The sequence below is a fragment of the Chiloscyllium punctatum genome, chromosome 4 (genome assembly GCF_047496795.1).
Source record: "Chiloscyllium punctatum isolate Juve2018m chromosome 4, sChiPun1.3, whole genome shotgun sequence".
Lineage (NCBI taxonomy): Eukaryota > Metazoa > Chordata > Chondrichthyes > Orectolobiformes > Hemiscylliidae > Chiloscyllium > Chiloscyllium punctatum.
The window spans coordinates 40,902,005-40,923,485 of NC_092742.1; positions in this window are offsets into that span (position 1 = coordinate 40,902,005).

The window sequence follows — 21,481 nt, forward strand, 5'->3', positions numbered from 1 at the left end:
CATGAAATCTAATGTTGCTCACCAGTCTCCCATGGGAACCTTGTCAAAGCCTTACTGAAGTCCATACATATAAAACATCTACTGCTCTACCCTCATCAAACCTCTTTTATCCACTTTTATGCATTTCAAGACATCCAGCACTTCTTCCTATGTAGTATGGGCATTTTCAACATGTCACCATCTATTTCCCTACATTCTATATATTCCATGTCCTATTGCACACTAAATACTGATGCAAAATACTTGTTTACTATTTGCCCTATCTCCTGCGGCTCCACACAAAGGCTGCCTTGCTGATCTTTGACAGCCCTATTCTCTCCCTCGTTATCCTTTTGTCCTTAATGTACTTGTAAAAATACTTCTGATTCTCCTTAACTCCATTTGCCAAAGCTATCTCATGTCCCCTTTCTGCCCTCCTGATTTCTCTCTTAAGTATATGCCTATTGCCTTTATACTCTTCTAAGGATTCACTCAATCTATCCTGTCTATACCCAACATATGATTCCTTCATTTTCTGAAGCAAACCCTCAATTTCTTTAGTCATCCAGCATTCCTTATACCTACCAGCCTTTCCTTCTACCCTAACAGGAATAGACTTTCTCTGGACTCTTGTTATCTCATTTCTGAAGGCTTCCCATTTTCCAGCTGTGCCTTTACCTGTAAACATCTGCCCCCAGTCAGCTTTTGTGTATTTGGATATGCAAGGACTGGTTAGGGATAGTCAGCATGGCTTTGTATATGGGAAATCATGTGTCACTAAGAAGTAACAAAGAGGATTGAAGAAGGCTGAGCAGTGGTCATGATCTATATAGACTATAATAAGGCCTTCAACAAGCTTTGTCATAGGAGACTGGTTAGGAAGGTTAGATCACACGGAATACAGGGTGAACTAGCCATTTCGTACAGAACCGGCTCAAAGGTAGAAGATAGAGGGTGGTGGTGGGGGGGGTTGTTTTTCAGACTGGAGGCCTGTGATCAGTGATGTGTCACAGGGATTGGTGTTGGGTCCACTGTTTTCTCTCATTTATATGAAGGATTTGGATGTGAACATAGGAGGTATAGTTGGTAAGTTTGCTGATGACATCAAAATTGGAGGTGTAGTAGACAGCGAAGAAGATTACTTCAGAGTACAATGGGATCTTGATCAGATGGGCCAATGGGCAAAGGAGCGGCAGATAGAGTTTAGTTTGAATAAATGTGAGGTGCTGCGTTATAGAAAGGCAAATCAGGGCAGGACTTATACATTTAATGGTAAGGTCCTGGGGAGTGTTGCTGAACAAAAGAAACCTGGGAGTGCAGGTTCATAGTTCTTCAAAAGAAGAATCCCAGGTAGACAGGATATTGAAGAAGGCATTTGGTAAGCTTGTCTTTACTGGACAGTGCATTGAGTATAGGAGTTGAGAGGTCATGTTGCAACTGTACAGGACATTGGTTAGGCCACCTTTGGAATATTGAATTCAATTATAGTCTCTCTGCTAATGGGAAGGATATTGTGAAACTTGAAAGGGCTCAGAAAAAAATTTCATGAATGTTACCAGGGTTGGAGAGTTTTAGATATAGGGAGAGGCTGAACAGGCCGGGGCTGTTTCCCTGGAGCGTCGGAGGCCATTAACCCAAATCTTGAAGTTCTTTTTGTCTTCCAAGTTACTGCCTAAACGGCTGAATCAAGGATTCTACAGCCCCTCTGAATATGGGCTGGTGGGCTGTTAGAATGCTGAGGAAATGCATTGGGAGAAAAGCACATTGTTATGCCACAACTTCAGGATAATTCAAGAGGCAGAAATGCCAATAATTTGGCTGTATACTGAATAGATATGGGCTACGCATTAAAATCATCAAGTGCAAAAACAGAAATTGCTGGAAAACCTCAGTGTGTATGGCAGCATCTGTGAACAGACATTTATTTTGCTTCACAGATGCTGCCAGACCTGCTGTGCATTTCCAGCAATTTTTGTTTTTGTTTCTGATTTTCAGCATCCTCAGTTCTTTCGGTTTTTATAAATAATCTAGAGGCCCAAGTCCTCCTACCGCATTGCCAAAGACTGACTCTCCCACCCCACCCCACTCCCTACCCCCTCCACCAACACCTATTCACCAGCATTAAAATGGGCCCTGCTTTTCAGGGAGATCTCCAGGTACATCATAGTGGCCTCTCACATCTTCCTCAGGTAGGAGTGTTGGCTTTCCCTCTTAGGGATCCAAATCACAAGCAGTCGGGGTCCTTGATGCGGTGGTTGCCTCTGGCCCTGCGGTAGCAACCCCAATTCTCGATGGTTTAGTTCTTCATTTTTCAGGGACTGTCTGCCTGGACTTGACACATTGAAGAAACTCGCAAGCTCCTCAACATGAAGCTGTCCAATCCTTTCTTTTGGAGAAAGTGAGATCTGCAGATGCTGGAGATCAGAGTCAAAGAGTGTGGTGCTGGAAAAACACAGCCTTTCAAGCAGTATCTGAGGAGCAGGAGAATCAATGTTTCGGGCATTAGCCCTTCATCAGGAAGGGCTGCTGCTGAAACATCGACTCTCCTGCTCCTCAGATGCTGCCTGACTGGCTGTACTTTTCCAGCACCACACTCTTCCACTCCTTCCCTTAGCACGCTCAGCAGTTTGTTCATTCACCTCTGACACGAAAGTCCCCTCCACGATCACACTGTCTGCTCACATGCATTTAGCATCCACATTTGGTCCCAGCCACTGCACTTTCAGCGTGTTGCTAATATGTTGTTCAGCATTTTCTGTTTTTATTTCATCAAAACTATTATGGGCTCTAGTCTATCAAAGGAAAAATATTAGTTGTGACACGTAAACTTGAATAATTACTTTTCTGTGTTTACTTGATATTTTTAGCTTTTGATTCATACCAATGTTATTTACCTTTTCTTGACTTGCTATGTCTTTTAATAAGACATCTCTTTAGTTATAAGTCTCCTGTAAGGGACTTTGTCAAATACTTTTCCAAAGTCAAGGTATACTTTCTGTTTCCTTCATCCAGCAACACTATTAGTTTCCCACAAATTTCAATTAATTCATTGGACATGACTTTCCCTTCAAGAGTCTAGTTTAGATTTTGTTTATTGCCTTCAGTGTTGATAAATGATCATGAAATGTTTACATTGCAGCACATTCTTGTATCTTTTGTATTATTGATGTTAAGTCAACTGTCCTATAATTCTTAGGGTCACTTTGTCCTTTGGTGAAGATTGAAATCATATTCATTTATTTTCAATGCTCTTGCTATTATGTGTGATACTAGCACTCAACTAACAAGACTCAAGCTTCACCTTCCTTAACTCCCTTGAGCTACTTGTAAATGACGATCAAAACAAACTCTTCAAAGGATTTCTGCACAAGTAAGATTTGTGGAAAGTGAGAGCAAGTTTGGCTTTCAAGCAGACAAGGAGTATTGAATTGATTAATTTCTTGATCATCATACAGTAGCAATTGAGTGGTCATCCAACATATATAGGAGAATTAGCCTCATGGGGTGTGCTTATTTGGGCAGCAAGTCAGAAGAGTAGAAAGTACCAATGTTTCCAGAATCAGGGAGGATCCCACTGCATTCCACATTTAACTGTACACTTGGACAAGCATTGGCAATATAATGGCCCAGGCACAAAGACATACTGCTCATTACACATAGTTGGCATGGTTGTCACTCCCTCACCCAAACACCCCCTTTCTCTAATCCTAGTTACTGTGTCACCACCTATCCTTAGCTACATCTCTCAGTCACCAATACTCTGTCGACTGGAAACCTACATCTTGTCATTGCCAGGAGGTGAGCATCACAGGCAGGCAAGAAATCAGACTTGAGCTATTAATTATAGCCAGCAAATCAAGCACAAGTAAAACCAATAGATGCTGCAGTTCACTCCCATGATGCCAATCAAGTGCTGGTCTTATGACCAACAACTGTTTTATAGTCTATGATGCATCTAGCTCTCATTTACTAGAACTAGTGTCAGTCAGGTCTGGCTTGTAGCATCCAGCACAGCTGAGCTCTGTCATACACAAGGAGAGCTTCCTCTTCTACAACATCCTTATCCAGTTCCTCAAAAGACTGCTCCCATTCCACTAGTTCCTCAGCATCTATCATATCACTTCACTGCCTGCTCTGATAGTCACTGTGAGTGTCATTTTCACAGCTGCTTGTTTAAGCAGTAGTTGAAATGTCTTGCAAATGAGTTGGAGCCAAGCATGTGTTCAAGTGGAGATTGGTCTGTGGACTAATAATCGGTTATTGATGATAAAGGTCTTCTGCTTACCAACAACTATATGATTAGTTCTCAGGTAGCTGAACAGCTTTGGGTTGTGAATAAGATTGAGGAAAGTCATGAGTCTCCATCAACTCCCTGTGTTCTGTCTTCTCAGCGACCTTCCCCCCCCAACCCCACTGTCAGCCTCCTATTTATCTCTCAGCTCCCTTCCCCTCACCACCGCGCCCCCCCCCCCTCCCTCCCCCACCAATTTTGATGAAAGGTTTATGCTTGAAACGTCGAATCTCCTGCTCCTCGGATGCTGTCTGACTGGCTGTGCATCTTCAGCACCAAATTTTTTGACTCTGATCTCCAACATTTGCAGTCCTTACCTTCTCGTAAAGTGCATCAGCCATGTTTTACATATTACACATGTGGAAGTCAGATCAACCTAAGGCAGCAGCATTTGAACATGTACATTTACCTTTTGTGTACAAACTAAAACGCATCACCCACTCCTCCCCTGAAATAGCAGCTGCTGTGCTCAGAGCCAGGGCTTGCAGATCCAAACCTTGGCCACTATTTTTGTAACAATGGACAGCTTCTGCATCTGTGAGAAAACATAGGTCTAAGTATGGTCTAATCAAGATTGGATACAAGTTTAACATCGCCTCTTTATTTTTCAATTCTATCCCTCTAGAAGTAAGCCCCATAGTGCTTCTTTGTTTTTATTTTTGCCTCATTGACCTGCGTTACAACTTGTGTATTTGAACTCCCAGATCACTTGACTTCTCTTGTCACTTAGCATCTTAGTTTGTAATTACTATGTGACCTCCTTGGTTTTCTTAACAACATGTAATATTTCACCGATGTTGAAATTGTACATTGTACTGGTGGTGAGCAACTGGTGTAGTTTTGATCTACAGCAAACTTGGTTTTAAACAGCACTTTATGAGCTGGCAAAAGTTATATGCCCCCAAAACCACAGTTTATTGCATTACATTGGGTGGCACGGTGGCTCAGTGGCGTTGGCACTGCTGCCTTCCAGCTCCAAGACCTGGGTTTGATTCCACCCTTGGGCAACTCTACGTGGAGCTTGCACACTCTTCCCCTGTCTATGTGGGTTTCCTCTTGGTGCTCCGGTTTCCTTCCACAGTCTAAAGATGTGAAAGTTAGGTGGATTACCATCCGAAATGCAGGGTTATGGGGTAGGGGTGGTCTAGGTAGGATGCTCTTTGGCACGTTGGTGTAGATCAATGGGCTGAATGGCCTGCTTCCACACTGTGATTATTCTGTCCAATTATATAGTTTTCTTTAAAAAAAAATTTACCTCAATGTAAATAAACTTGTTCAATCTAATGGCCACATGGAACAGTTAATTCAATTTCGGATTGACTTCTCCTCAAATACCACAGTGTACTGCAATCTCCAAGGAGTCAGTTGAGGGTGTGAGTGAGAAGCTTCTCTGGCAGTATGTTTTATTTAAGGCAAAGTTGCATATTATTTAAGTGATTTATGTTATGAACAAAGTATAACAGTGATGTGTATACCCCCTGCATTATGTTTCTATTTCTTAGGGTGTGTTTTTACATTGATTATGTAGGCAGACTGATCAATGGAATATTTGATCATCCGACATCCCATACATACCGGTTAATAAAAGGTTTTCCAGACTTTGAAGCTGGAAATGCAACCGGCAACAACTCTCTAGCAATATTCCCAGTAATGCTTTGTTCCTCCTGCATGCACAACTGAGGTCCCCACATGGCAGCAGCTACTGGAAGTGGCAGTCTCACATCAGCATGGCAACCAATGTCTACTGTCTGCCCAGTAGCTGCTGCGCTGTTGTGTGTGGGAGCACTGCTCCTTAATGAACGAGTTTTATAAGATATGACAAAAATTTTCATAAAATGCCATGTTGAAATATTCTCCAGAAAACATGATGAAACTTGGGCTTAGCCTCAAAAATGTCAGATACACCCGTAGGAGGTTTGTGTGTTTTGCAGAAAGCTTTGAACAATAGAAGGCATGACTTATGAATGTTTTTTTAGGTATGTCGATTCAAAAGGGAGGACCTTATCCATTTCAATTCAGTTTGGAATTTGGTAGAAGCCTGGTAGTCTGATGACCAGATACAAAAAGGTAATGAAGCTTTCTTTTCTTCATAATACCATAAGACCATAAGACATAGAAGCAGAAATTAGGCCATTCAGCTCATCGAGTCTGCTCCACCATTCAATCATGGCTGATTAATTTCTCAATCCTATTCTCCCACTTTCTCCCCGGAACCCTCGATCCCCTTGATACTCAAGAACCTATCTACCTTGGCCTTAAAAATACTCAATAACCTGGCCTCCACAGCCTTCTGTGGCAAAGAATTCCATAGACTCATCACTCTCTGGCTGAAGAAGTTTCTCCTTATCTCCATTCTAAAAGGTCTTCTCTTTACTCTAAGCGTGTGTCCTCGGGTCCTAGTCTCTCCTGCCAATGGAAGCATGTTCCCAATAATCTTTCAACATGTGAACTTATCCTGCAAGTTTGAGTAAAACAAGAGATGCAAATGTCTTGATGTTTCACCAAGCTTCAGTGACTCTCAAGTGGAGTGGTAATTCTAATCCAGTCCATTTGTATCTACAATGTGGCTATTTTGGGAAGATAGTGGCATAGTGATAAGATCACTAAACTAGTGATCTATTGACCCAAGCCAACACACTGGGGACCTGATTTCAGATCTCATCATAGGTGAAAGACCTGTCACCTTTACTCCTACCTCCGTTCACTTTTTGCATTCTCATCTACCTTACCCCCAGGCCCACCTCCTCCCATTTATCTCTTCATCCCCAAGGCTCCCAACTTCATTCCTGATGAAGGACTTTTGCCTGAAATATCAATTTTCCTGCTCCTCAGTTGCTGCCTGACCTGCTGTGTTTTTCCAGCACCACATTCTTGACTCAGATCTCACCATGCTGAGTAGCGAAATTTAAATTTGATAAATAAATCCAGAACTGAAACCTACTGTAAGCAATGGTGATCATAATGCAATTATAAAGTATTGTAGAGACATTGACTAATGTCTATTGGGAAAGAAAATCTGCTGTCTTTACCTGAGCTGGCTTACATGTGACTCCATACCATCAGCAATTTGGTTGACTCTCAACTATACTTTGAAATTGTCAAAAGAGTCATTCACATGTAGAGCAACTGGGGATAGACAAATGCTGACCCAGCCAGTGATACCCATATCCCGTGGAAGCACAAATAATGCAGTCTGTGCTTGTCAGGTGATTGTAACAGCTACTTTAAATCCATTTTAAATTATGAAAATGTCAGGTACTAAAGTCAAATAATGAAAATTGAATATTGATAGTCAATTTTCAGTATAGGGGTAACAACAGTTTGGACTTAAGTTTCTGTATTAAAATGTCAGCCATTTTGACAGCTCAAATATGAGCATTTTGGGATTAACAAAAAGGATTTTTAAATTTGTAACAAGCCTTTATTTGATATGGCAAATTAGTTAAATAAATACTTGAAAGACCAAAATTGACTGGGTTAAAAGAAAGGAACAGGGGAATAGGACGAATTAGATAGCTCTTTAAAAGAGTTAGTACTCTTCATTTGTGATATAACTTTCCATTATTTTATAAATTCATAGTGAAAGGGACGGAATTAAAACTGGCTGAGCTTGTTGATATCAGTGCTCTTTTGCTATGTTTTATTATTATCTTTGTCCTGATACATTCAGATAGAATATCATTGATTTAACTTAGCTTTCAAAGATTTCAAGAGACCAAAATAAAGAAGGAGGAACAATCTCTTTGACTTATAGAGGAGAGGAATAGTAGCTTGTGAGTTGCAATGATAACTTGAGCATTTCACTGAGCATGAAATTGAACACCTTTCAAAGAAGACACATTCATTCAATCCTGGGTGAATTCGTATCACCCAGAAAGGAATTCAATTAGAAATCTGTTAACTCAACATCACACTAAACATATTTTACTCACTTTTTCTATTCAATTTTCATTATCTACATAAGAGATGTAAATATCCATGAATAATTGAATGATAATATGGATTTCCCAAGCCATCTACAGAATTTATTAATTTGCAGTACTGAATAAGATAAACTCTTTAATAATTGAGAAATACTCGGTTGAGTTTCTGTATAAAACATCCCAAGTTGTTTTTATGTTTTAGTAAGCTTGTATTATCATTGTTAGAGCATTTTGACAGTCTGAAGTATTGTTATAATGATTAGCTTTAAACCTGATCTGACTGTTTAAGATCAGTGTTCAAAGTGAACACATTCAGGTAATTACAGCTATCTGGAGGGACCACAATCTGACAATGGATGCTGTCTGACTTAGTTTTATTGCACTTCATATTGCCAGCATTATTTGATGAGGCACAAAGACTAGAGGGGCAGTTCCTGGGAGACTAGCAAGACCAACAGCTGGTTTATTGTAGTTGAAGCGGAGTCCAATTCAGCATTGATACACGCCTTCATCAAAGGTTATAATGCCACTTGGTATTCCCCAAACTATTGTTGGACCCATTTTGTTCCACCAAAAGCTCCCACAGATTTAATGCTCCAAAGATATCTGTCATCAGAGTTCATGCAAGCACACTTTTCTTTAAATCCTTGATAGTGCTTCATAATATGACATTAGCTTTGAATGTATAAGAGCTGTCTTCAAAAGAAAATAATAAACTCAGGCCTGCTGTGAATCACAAGTGGTGCAGTTAGGAGCTATAACAAGGACATTTTAAATTCTGTTTTTTTATTGTGGTTTTCCTTCTTTTATTTTAACAAGAGCATTGGGGAATTCTCACCCACCAGAAGACAGCTGAAGTGGTTCGAGTGAAGTATTCACCATAGCACAATTTCAGAAATGTTTAAATAGTTAGTTCCTGAAATGTAAAGGCTAGCAATTTAATACCAGACCGATGGAACAGAACATCTGCTCATTTAATGAACCCAGTGCTGTCTTATGGGGTCAGCAAATTTAAACAGGAGCAGAGCATCACACAGCATGCCCTCTTTTCAGACCATTTCCCCCACACCTTACAATTTAAGCTTTTTTTAAAAAAAAAGTTGTAACTTGTTTGGAAGTGCAATGATATCAAAGCATCTCAGATAAAGGGAAACCAGTCATTAATCTCCCTTTTGTCTCAGACTTAAGGATTTAGGAAGATGCAGTAGGAGATAGAGAAGGACATATTGTGCAATATTGTAAATTGATGGATAGAAAAAGGATTGGATTGGAGAAAAAGATAGAAAAGTTAAGATTTATAAGTTTCTTTTATGTTTTAATGTTTCCAACAATGTTTTATACCACACTTTAAAGTTCTGATCTAGATATTGATGGAAACATAAATCTCACATTAGAAGGAGTACTTATATTGTTAAGTAATACTGAAATGATTTATGTACTAATAATTGTGAGTGCCATTAAACTTGCTATCATACATTTGGAACCAAATTCTGGGTCAGTGTTGGGCTGACATAAATCAAGTACGTTGAGGGTAGAGGAGCGTGGTAAGAGAAAGTGATTCTGAGAGAATGACAACAGGACTTGAAACTAGGTAAGGACAGCAGATTACCTTCCCTGAAGGACAGTGGTAAACCAACCAGTTTGCTGTAATGAGCAGTTGTAGTTTCATGATTTCTATTATTGGGACAAACTTTTAATCGTGTCACCAGGTGTTAGTCTGGGCTTTTGAGTTACGAGACTAGTGATGTTACAACTATGCCATCATCAGCCCTCAGTGCGAGAATCCAAAGCCCCTCCACCATAGTATTATGAAAGGATGGAAATCATGTAAAATTCTTTGTTTGTATATTTGACGTGAAGTGAATATTTAAATAGAAACAGTAATTGTTCATTTATTGTAGCACTTCAAAGTGCAACATTCTGCATTGAAAAAATCTGATTTGTTTCACGCTTTATGTAATGTCAAGTTTGAATTGCTGGGTAATGCAGCTTTATACATTTTATCAAGTATATTTTTGTCACAGTTCAATCTTAGGGCCGAAGGTCTGAGCCATCTATGTCCCATGAGGCTGATGACCAAATGGAACAGACTCCATATCCTCAAATTAATAATGTAGTTGCAGAAAATTAACAATCTTATGACAATAGCAATAACACTAATGTTTCAATTTTCACCTTTTGATTTCCTATTGAAAAAGATGGAAGTTGCTTAACTATTTAACACACAGGAAGACTCTTTGAGATTTGTGACTGTTCTTTTCAGATAAATTATGTTAGCACTGAAATGCACAAAATATGTATTCAGGATAATTTTCTTTTTGACCTTATGAGCCCATTAATCCTCGTCCTGGGCTGGAGAGATCTCCTACTAAATTACAATGTTGGCATTCAAGCGACCTCCTGTACTTCTGCACTCAAAAACACTTGAACGCAGAGGCTGACTGTAACGTGACCAGTGGCAGAGTGATGTAATAAACATTAAGGGGCAACAATTACAATCAGTGATGACCTTGACCATCTAAATAGAAACCAAAAATGTACGCCTCTACAGAATAAGAAAATAAATTTCTGTTTACAACCATAAAAGATAAAAATGTTTGCCTTCTATGTCAACAAAGCATATTGATAAGTAAATAATGGAATTTAGACAATACCACAATAAGGCACACTAATTTCAAGGAGTTTACCCTTGAACGGCATGTTTTGAACAAAGCGACAACGAAAACTGGAGTCAATGAGAATCAAGGAAAAATACTTTAGTATCAAGCCATCTCTGCAGGAGTTTCTCAGGGTACTGTTTTAGGCCCAACCATCGTCTTCAACTGCTTCATTAACAACATTCGCTCCATCATAGTGAGGATGTTTATCAATGATCACATAAGGTTCAGCATCATTCACAATTAATCAGATACTGACACACTCCATGTTGAAATGCAGCCAACCAGAGACAATATCCAGAATTGGGCCAGCAAGTGGCAAATACAAAGCACAGCACACAAATTCCGGGCAATGACATCTTCAATAAGAGGCAATCTAACCATTAACTCTTGACTTTCAATAGAGTTACGAACACTAAACCCTCATTTTCAACATCCTGGGGTTACCATGGGCCAGAAACTGAAATGGACCAGCCATTCAAATTCAGTGTCTACAAGAACAGGTCAGAGGCTGAGAATCCTGCAGTGACTAATTCACCTTCTGACTCCCAAAACCTGACAGGAACTACAACTCATAAGTCAAGAACATGTAGGAATACTCCGCATATGCCTGGATCAGTAAGCCTCCAACAAAACTCAAGAAGCTTGACACCATTCAGGACAAAGTAGCCTCCTTGACTGGCATCATATCCACAAACATCCATTCTTTTTGCTATGGACATTTAGTAGCAGCGGTGTATACCATCTCCAAGATTTACTTAAGTAATTCATTGAAGCTCCTTAGACAGCACCTTCCAAATCCACAACCATTTCTACTGCAAGGAAAAGGTAGCAGGTACATGGGAACACCATTTCATGCAAGTTTCTCTCCAAGACACTCACTATCCTGACATAGAAATTTCTCACTACTCCTTCAATGTTGTTGGTTCAAAATCCTGGAACTCACTCCCTTGTAGCATTTTGAATCTATCTACAGCATGTGCTTCAAGAAGCAAGCTCACCGTCACCTCCCCAAAGGCAAATAGGAGCACACAATAAATGCTGATCCTGCCAGAGACTCTCATGTCCCAGGTGTAAACGAAAAATTAGCTTGTGCTAAGGCCCTTTTTGAAAGCAAGTAATTTTTTAAAACAGCAGTAAAACCTAAGGTTTGCAATGAAACATAATTTTGCTGTTGCATTCTTCTGGCAAAGCACAAGAAATCTTTCACAGATGGTGTAATAATTAAAGAAGCAATGACTGTGGCTAGTGACTCTTTATATAAAGAGCAAAGAAGAAATAACAATGGCACACCAAAGAATGGCACTTGGTGCTTCACAATACGAAAACAAGTGGAATCCTTGTCCAAATACATGATTCAGCAACTACAGCAAAGACCTAAAGGATTATGAATGATTCTCACTGCAGCTTGATGAATCTAGAAGCATGACCAACACAGCTGGCTGATTGTTTTTGTGTGGATAGTTTTAAGGACATAAAAACTAAAGGGGATCTTTTCACCCTTTCACTCCTTAAAGAGCTACAATGAATTCAAAAGGTGCAAGCTTGATAAAAAACATTCGAATCAAGGAACTGGTTTCCATCACAACTGATGGTGCATCAGCTATGCTTGGTGTAAACATGGGCTTTGCTGCATTTTGCAGAAATTATCATGATTTCCCATATTTTATCAATTATCACTGTATATCCACCAGCAAGCATTAGCAAGTAAAATTATGGACTTCTGCGTGTAATAAAAGTTATTGTGAAGATTATAAACTCAATTTGAGCAAGAGCTCTTCTGTTTCACTTTTAAATCCTTACTTGATGAGCTTCCTGAGGAAGAAGTGGATGTGGAAGCAATTACAACATTTAAAATACATTTGAATAAGTTCATGAATAGGAAAGGTTTGGAGGGATATAGGTCAGGAAGAGACAGGTGGGACTAGTTTAGCTTGGGGATTATGTTCATTTTGTTGCTTTTCCAGCAACACATTTTCAGCTCTGATCTCCAGCATCTGCAGTCCTCACTTTCTCCTCGAAGATTATGTTCAATTTGGCCTGGTTGGATTGAAGGGTGTGTTTCCATGCTGTATGTCTCTATGATTTTATAACTTCATGCTGCCAATGGTGGACCACGCTGATTAGAGATTCTTAAGTGGAGGGAAGGTCCTGCAAAGATATTTAGATCTGATCGCTGATATCTTCATTTTTCTTAAATCACGGAATGAAGTTCACAGTGAGTTGTCAGAAAGTTTGTGGATGTTCGACTTTGGTTCCTTACAAGACATAACACCAAAACTGAACAAGCCGAGCTGTGGACCATAGGGAAAGGACAGAGACTGAGCACATCGGATCAGTGCTGTGAGTGCATTCAGATTGAAACTGTGACTTTGAGCCACCAAATTAAATAAGAAGACTTTGGACAAGTGCAGAATTACTTGTATTGTTTGAAGGATGAAGATTTTCAGGGAAGTGAGTAGACTGGTTGTTTTCCACAGAACAGAGAAATCTAACAGGAGATTGAGAGTAGTGCTGAAAATCATGAAGGGTTTAGATGGAGTAAATAAATAAAAGTGGTTCTTGTGGCTAAAGAATCAAAAACCAGAAGGGGTCACATTTAAGATGACTGGGGGAAAGAAACAGAAACCGTGTGAGAAAAAATACTTTTATCTAATGACTGGCTAAGATTTGAAATGCACTGTCTGATAGCTGGACAGTTGAAGATTCGACAGTCGCCTTCAAAAAGGGATTGGAAAATGTTTGATGGATAAAAAAATCAAAAGATTATGCGATAAGAGTAGGTGAGTGATGCTAACTGCTTTGGTCTTCAAAAAATCAATCTCAATGGACCAAAAAGTCTCTTTTACACTGTGCTGTTCTGTGATTCTATTGTAAGAGATGCATGGGACTGCATCGAATTTATTAAGTAAATGCACAATGGAAGAATATGCTGGCGTTGTTAAATGATATAGAGTGGAGGAAACACATGTGGAGCATCTACAAAACATACAGGTTACAATACAGAATGTAACCCAACTGTCTGGATAATTGTATGTTAAAGATCTCATGGAATATAGGGAGAATTAACCATTTGGATACAGAACTGGCTCAAAGGTAGAAGACAGAGAGTGGTGGTGGAGGATTGTTTTTCAGACTGGAGGCCTGTGACCAGTGGAGTCCCATAAGGATCAGTGCTGAGTTCACTGCCTTTCATCATTTATATAAATGATTTGATGCAAACATAGGAGGTATAGTTAGTAAGTTTGCAGATGACACCAAAATTGGAGGTGTACTGGACAACAAAGAAGGTTATCTCAGATTACAATAGGATCTTGATCAGATGGGCCAATGGGCTGAGAAGTGGCAGACGGAGTTTAATTTAGATAAATGTGAGGTGTTGCATTTTGGGAAACAAATCATAGCAGGACTAATACACTTAATGGTAAGGTCCTAGGGAGTGTTACTGAACAAAGAGACCTTGGAGTACAGGTTCATAGTTCCTTGAAATTAGAGTTGCAGGTAGATAGGATAGTGAAGAAAGCGTTTGGTATGCTTTCCTTTCTTGGTCAGAGTATTGATTACAGGAGTTGGTAGGTCATGTTGTGGCTGTTCAGGACATTGGTTAGGCCATTGTTGGAATATTGCGTTCAATTCTGGTCTCCTTCCTCTTGAAAGTTGTGAAACTTGAAAGGGTTCAGACAAGATTTACAAGGATGTTTTCAGGGTTGGAGGATCTGTGCTATCGGGAGAGGCTGAACAGGCTGGGGCTGTTTTCCCTGGAGCGTTGGAGACTGAAGTGTGACCTTATAGAGGTTTATAAAATCATGAGGAGGATGGAGAGGAAAAATAGACAAAGTCTTTTCCCCAGGGTGGGGAAGTCCAGAACTAGAGGGCATAGGTTTAGGGTGAGAGGGGAAAGATATAAAAGAGAACTAAGGGACAACCTTTTCACACAGAGGTTATTACGTGTATGGAATGAGCTGCCAGAGGAAGTGGTGGAGGCTGGTACAATTGCAACATTTAAAAGGCATCTGAATGGTATATAAATAGGAAGGGTTTGGAGGGATATGGGCTGGGTGCTGGCAAGTGGAACTAGATTAGGTTGGGATATCTGGTCGGCATGGACAAGTTGGACCGAACAATAAAGTTGTTTGTGCATTCAAAAATAAGTTGCATAATTAATGAAATCTCTCAAGCTGAATGATTGTTTTAATGGGGAGTGCTACAATGTGGTGTCGACATTAGTTGATTATTGTCAAACGTAGTTTCTTGAAATAATGACATAACATTCATAACATCATACTTGTCCAAAGACCACAATCAATGCATAGCTTACACATAAGCATCAGATATTGTGAAAATTGCAGAAATATATGATGATTGCAAGTCTTAAGACACAATTATTGCCCTTCAAACCAATTTTTAACATTATTTCATTTTTAATTCTGTCCAAATTAAAGGTTCTTCCTATTATCCCATCCTATAGAATTTAATTGAGTACAGTAAAATAACTTTGTTTGACAATTTTATTCAATGGTAATCAGTTGTAAACTTCATGGGATAACTTATTGTAAAATAAAAGTAAGTCATTTTCAAGATAGGTATACACTACCTTTTGTGAATGATGTCTTAATTTGTTTTGGGGGTCAGGAAATAAGGAAGTTAGACAGAGCCTATCGTATTGATGGAACTAATAACTTGTTGGGAAAAAAATTAAATGCTCAAATGATGGTTCGCAGGGAACTGGAAAGCATCTGATGAGACAGCATTATCACTTTTTGTTTTGTGTTTGCATGAGAATATTTGAAATGTTATAGTAATGTACACCAAGAACTGCAAAACAAAAAGTGAGAGCTCCAAGAAGAAAATATTCAGGTTATCAAATTTTCTTTAAAAATCTATTAGGTGGTGGTTGTCAAAGCATAATTCATGGAATTCCATAACCTGGTAGCTAAAGTTCCTCAGTGAAACATTCTTGATTTCATCACATTCCAAAATTTATATCAATGTCCATTCCTGCATCATAAAATATCCAGCTCCATTCAGAGTTTCTCGAACTATATATCACCACTACAGAAAAACCTGGATAACATCCAGAAATAAATACGGAATATTCTGGAGAAACTCAACAGGTCAGGTACCATCTGAGGAAAGAGGAACATACTTAACATTTTGAACCCAGTTCTTCACTTCTGAAGAAATGTTATGCTAGACTCAAACCATTAACTGTTTCTGTCACCACAGATGCTGCCAGACTGCTAGGTTTCTGTGTTTGTTTCACATTTTCAGCATCTACAGTATTTTGGTTGAGTGGATACATCCAGGCTTGGATTGACAACTAATGAAGAGCATTCATACCACATAGGTAGCAGGTATTGATTCTCTTGAGTGAAAGAAGTCCCAGCCATTTTATATTTGATTTTCAATACTGTCGCTAACATTAGGTTTCCTGACTTGGAGTTCAAAATATTAATCAGAAGCTTATTTAGATATATGAACCAGTGACTATAAAAGCAGTATAAAAGAAATAAGAAGCTATCTTCTTGGTCCTGTAAAGCTACTTCACCATCTGGATACCCATGTAAAGAGTGTGAGGAAATACTCACGCTTCTGAGAATAAATATATCTGCCATACCACTCAAAACTATCCACAGAGCAGATGTTACATTAGTGTCCCTGTCATTAGGCTTAATATCTCCAGAGATCAATGACTACAAAATGCACTGCAGAAACTCATCATAGTTACTTTGTCATACTTCTATATATTTTAAACTCCACCACCATGAAGAACAAAACGCAGCAATGTCACCCGAATGCTATCACCTTCAAGATTCCTTCTGAGCCACGCATTTTTAAATTTAGACATATACTGATGCTTTTCAATTATTATTGGGTTAATATTCTGGACTTCCAATCAAATATTATTAAGGGAGTACCAGCACCAGAAGGAGTACAGTGGTTCAAGAAAAAGACCCACAATCATTTTCTCAGAACATCTACTGTTGGACGATGAAAGTGGCTTAATTAGTGTTGCTCAGATTTTGTTCAGTTTTTTTAAAACTTTGGACTCCAAGATTGGTCCTAACAACCTAAGGCCACATTATTAATATACCTTCTAGAAAGGAAAATTAAAGAAACTAGGCTAATTAAAAGCACCTTCCATTTCCCAAAAATTGAAGTTATTCCTGGAATAAGAAAATGTGTAGCCACCACAATTTCTTTGAATAACTTCAGCAAAAACTCCCAAAATCACAGAGGACTTTTCAGCTGGTAAAGTAATTATCCACTTAATCAGTAAAAAGACTGACACATCGACATAGAAATCTAATTTCCCAAGTGGTTCCACTCATAATTAAAAATCACACTGTTATTCATGTTTATCGGTGCACTGCAACTTATAGATTAGGCACTGCATAAAGTGATCAAAAGCACCATCCAAATGAAAAGCTATGTTAACAAAAGGGACACACACCCAAAGGCAGTTCACACATTCTTAATGAATTTAACATATTTGCTAAGTAGGATTCCAAGGTACATAAAATCCAGTCAAAACTCATTACTGTGAAACTCAATAATATTAGAAGCCACGTAATATGTATTTAAGACTATCAATTCAATAGTTACTTGATCACTCAAACTTAGTGATAAAAGCTTTGAACAACATGAACTATTAAAATTCAGCTCTTGCTGATAATTTTGATTCCTATTAGTCTACTACTGTATTCCCATTCTGCAACATGCTGGTGTATTTTTACTGCACATGAAGCAAATGTAATGATTCCATGGGTCAGCTTGAAACTGATGGTTTCAGATCAGCTGTTTCCGGAGGTACAAAAATCAGGTAAATTATCTAAAGGGTGCACAACTCATCAATTTTTTGCCAGTGGTGTAAGTTCAACTCTATTCCTCAGCTTCGTCGGTTTCATCACCAGTAAGTTGTAAAACTGATGATATTGAAGAATTAGGTCTGAGCACGTACTTGACAGAAAATCACAAATGGATACATTTATTGAATTAATTCTGCCATTGCAGGGATTCATTGAAAACTCATCTTCATCTTATTGAGTGCTCAGGGGCTCAGAAACCTCCAGGAAACTATAAGCTGAAATAGATGTTTATTATTAAAGCTTTGGCAATGTAGATGTTGCTATCTGCAGGCTTAAAAGATTCAGAATGCAGATGCTGGGAATCAAGATTCGTTCACATGTATACACAGAACTGCTCTCCGCTCGGAAGAGAGCAAACTTCCCTGCAGAGAAAGCTCAAACTTTAATCTACTGCTATGGGGCAAAAACTGCACTCTGTGGAGCTTGTCTGAGAATTGCCTGAGCTCCTATATTGTTTTTATTCTCTTAACCAAGATTTTCCTTCATAAAACTATCTCAATGCTCGTAGGCTTACGTTAGTCCCAGTCCTGCAAAATTCAATCTTCAAATAAGAACAGAACATGTTGGAAAAGTCAAGCAACTTCTGTGGATAAACAGGATTACATTTCAATTCATTGATCATTCATCAAAAGTTGTGTTACTGAAAGGTCATTGATAAAACATTAACACTGTTTGTCTCTCCACAGATGTTTCCAGCCCTGCAATGTGAGTACTTCGAGCATTTTCTGTTCAGACTTAAGATTTTCAGTATCTGGATTATTTAACTTCTGTACCTTAGTTCTCATCCTTGTTTTCAAATTCATCTATGATGACACTCTTCCCAATCTTCAAGCGTTACAGGACTGGAACACAGGAAGGTACAACAGGTTCACTGGTTGAGCTTGTTATTCTGTTTTAGAGATCATGGCTGATCCTGTAAATCATGGCACCTTGCTGTAAATGTCTCATAGATAATTTCTTCTATGAAACATTAGAGGTACGTGCTATTGCAGAAAGACTGAAACATAAATGTAAATTATTGTTGCTTTAACAGAAGTTAAATAAAGGATCACCTGCCTCAAAAAAGTTTTCTTTACTTCAGGAATCAAACATTAACTCAGGTCCCCTGTGCTTAGTCTGCTCTGCAACATTAGAAACTGTAGTTATTTTGTCTCTGCTCCCGATCCCCGGTGCCTCTCTCCCTCACCTTTAATTGTCTCCATTGCCCTTAATGGAATTTGCCTATTATATCTCCTAATCAATCTGTTCAGATATGTTGTTATACACCTTTGGAGCTGTCAGGATTTGAACCCAGGCCTCCTGGCTCAGCGGTAGGGACACAACCATTGTACCACAAGAGCCCTAACTTTAATGGACTTTGTATGTAAATTAATCAATTGAAAACAATAATTAATAGGTGAAAATTGCCACAAGTGATTTGTTGATAGGAAAAGCTGCACAGTTGTGCAAGAATGCGCTTCTGGACATCATTTTTTTAAAAAACTGCAGTAATTAGTGTCCTCAAATAAGTATCCATCATGATATGGTAGATGCAAATGGTGGATTGCTGCAACATGCACATGTATTACAGTATTAGCAGGTGAAACTTTGGTAGTAGTCTTTGAAACATTTGCAAAACCTTTATAGATATTTTCTTAATATATTGTCACAACCACCTGATGAAGGAGCAGCGCTCCGAAAGCTGGTGCTTCGAATTAAACCTGTTGGACTATAACCTGGTGTTGTGTGATTTTTAACTTTGTACATCCCAGTCCAACACCAGCATCGCTGATTTACTTATTCAAATGTGTTATTATATATCTCTGGAGCAGGTTGGACTTGAATTTGAGCCTCCTCACTCAGAGGTAGTAACACTACCACTATGTCACAAGAGCCAGCTAGCTCTTGATATGACATTATATATACACTAAACAATAATAACGATAATAATAGTCAGTAAATATTTTAGTATCTTTTTAGATATATTCTAATCAGCTTGTTAAGAGATGTTATTACACACCTCAGGAACAGGTGAGACTTCTGACCTTCAATAAATTCTGAACTGAAAGTGTTTCATTCACTAATTGCATCATCCTTGTTTCATTAGATTATACCTGTATTTGGATGAGCTAATTATCTATTGTTTAGACACCAATATCCTGAAGTGGATCTGTGCTTACAGAAACTAATTGCTCACTGGGATGCGAAACTGATGTTTTGTGGGGAAATCACAGCTTCTTGAGATAACAGGAACATAAATGTAAGCAGTTACCACAGCTCCATTTTATCTGAGCAGAGGATTGTAAAAAAGGTGTTAGAACACTTTTGAGCAGAGATCATCGATTGTGAAATAGGACAAAGTAACTATAATACTGGGAAGAAGGTCACTGACTTAAAACATTGATTCTGCTTTTTCTCACAGAGACTCTGAACATGCTGAGTTTTTTGAGCAGCTTCTGATTTTATAATAACCTGAGTCACTCACAGAACAGACTGAGGGATGAGGGATTCCATCATAACAGCTCAGACCTCCAGGTCTGGCGATGATGTTCTGTTGTCTCTCTGTGTCATACTGCATATAAATTCCATTGAGTTTGAGTCTGACCTCTGTTTAAACACATTTATTTCAGATGTTTGAAGTTATCAATGATACAAGCAAGAACCAATGTAGTGAATACGTGCAAGTAATTCACATTTCTTGTGTGTGACTTTAGGGCTTCTATTGACTTTATTTACTCTTGTATAGAGGATGTCAGTTCTCTGCTGTTGGGAAGCTGGGACTGCTTCCTCTGATCCTCCTCACTGATATTTCTGCTTATACTGCTTAGTGCATGGCCCTATGATAATGTCAAGGGCTCACCAATTAACCTGTGCCAAATAAGTAAATATGGAGCTGATATCATGTCACAGTAGTGGTTCAGATTTTTTGGAAATTATTTAATAGATGTGGAAGTCATGAATTGGCCTAGCCATTGTAGCCCATCCCTAATTGACTTTGGGAAGGTGATAGTGAGCAACCTTCCTGAAGTGTTACAATCTGTTTTGATTGCCAATGGTGCTGTCTGGTTTTATTCCTTTTCAACTTTTCTATAGTGGGTTATTGCAAATGAGTGGCATGGTAGGTCATCCCTAAGGACAGTGAAGTGAACTACATTTCTATCAAATCAGGTCATGGGCATCCCTAAAAGACATTAGTGAATCAATTGGATTTTTGCAACAGTGATAATTTCGTGTCACCATTGCAGAGACTAGCTTTCAATTCCAGCTTTTAAATAAATTAATTGAATTTAAAATGTACCAGCACCTCCAGTTGTATCCAATGCCCCAGAATAGTGGCTGAGAGTTCAGGATTGCTAGTTCAGTAACATTATCACTTTGCCACCATCTAGAATCATAGAGTCCCTATAGTATGGATACAGGCCCTTCAGCCCAACAAGTCCACACTGACCCTCTGAAGAGTATCCCACCTAAACCCATTCCCCTACATTTACCCCTGATTAATGCACCTAACCTATATAACCTTGAACGCTATAGGTAATTTAGCATGGCCAATTCACCTAACCTGCACATCTTTGGAGTGTGGGAGAAATCTGGAGCAAACCCATGCAGATACAGGGAGAATGTGCAAACTCCACACAGACAGTTGCCCAAGGATGGAATCAAACCCAGGTCTCTGGCGCTATGAGTCAGCAGTGCTAACCACTGAGCCACCATGCCGGAACAAGCGAAGAGAATTGCATCATGTGCTACCTCCTTCAGGCTCTGGGGATGCTGACATCCTGT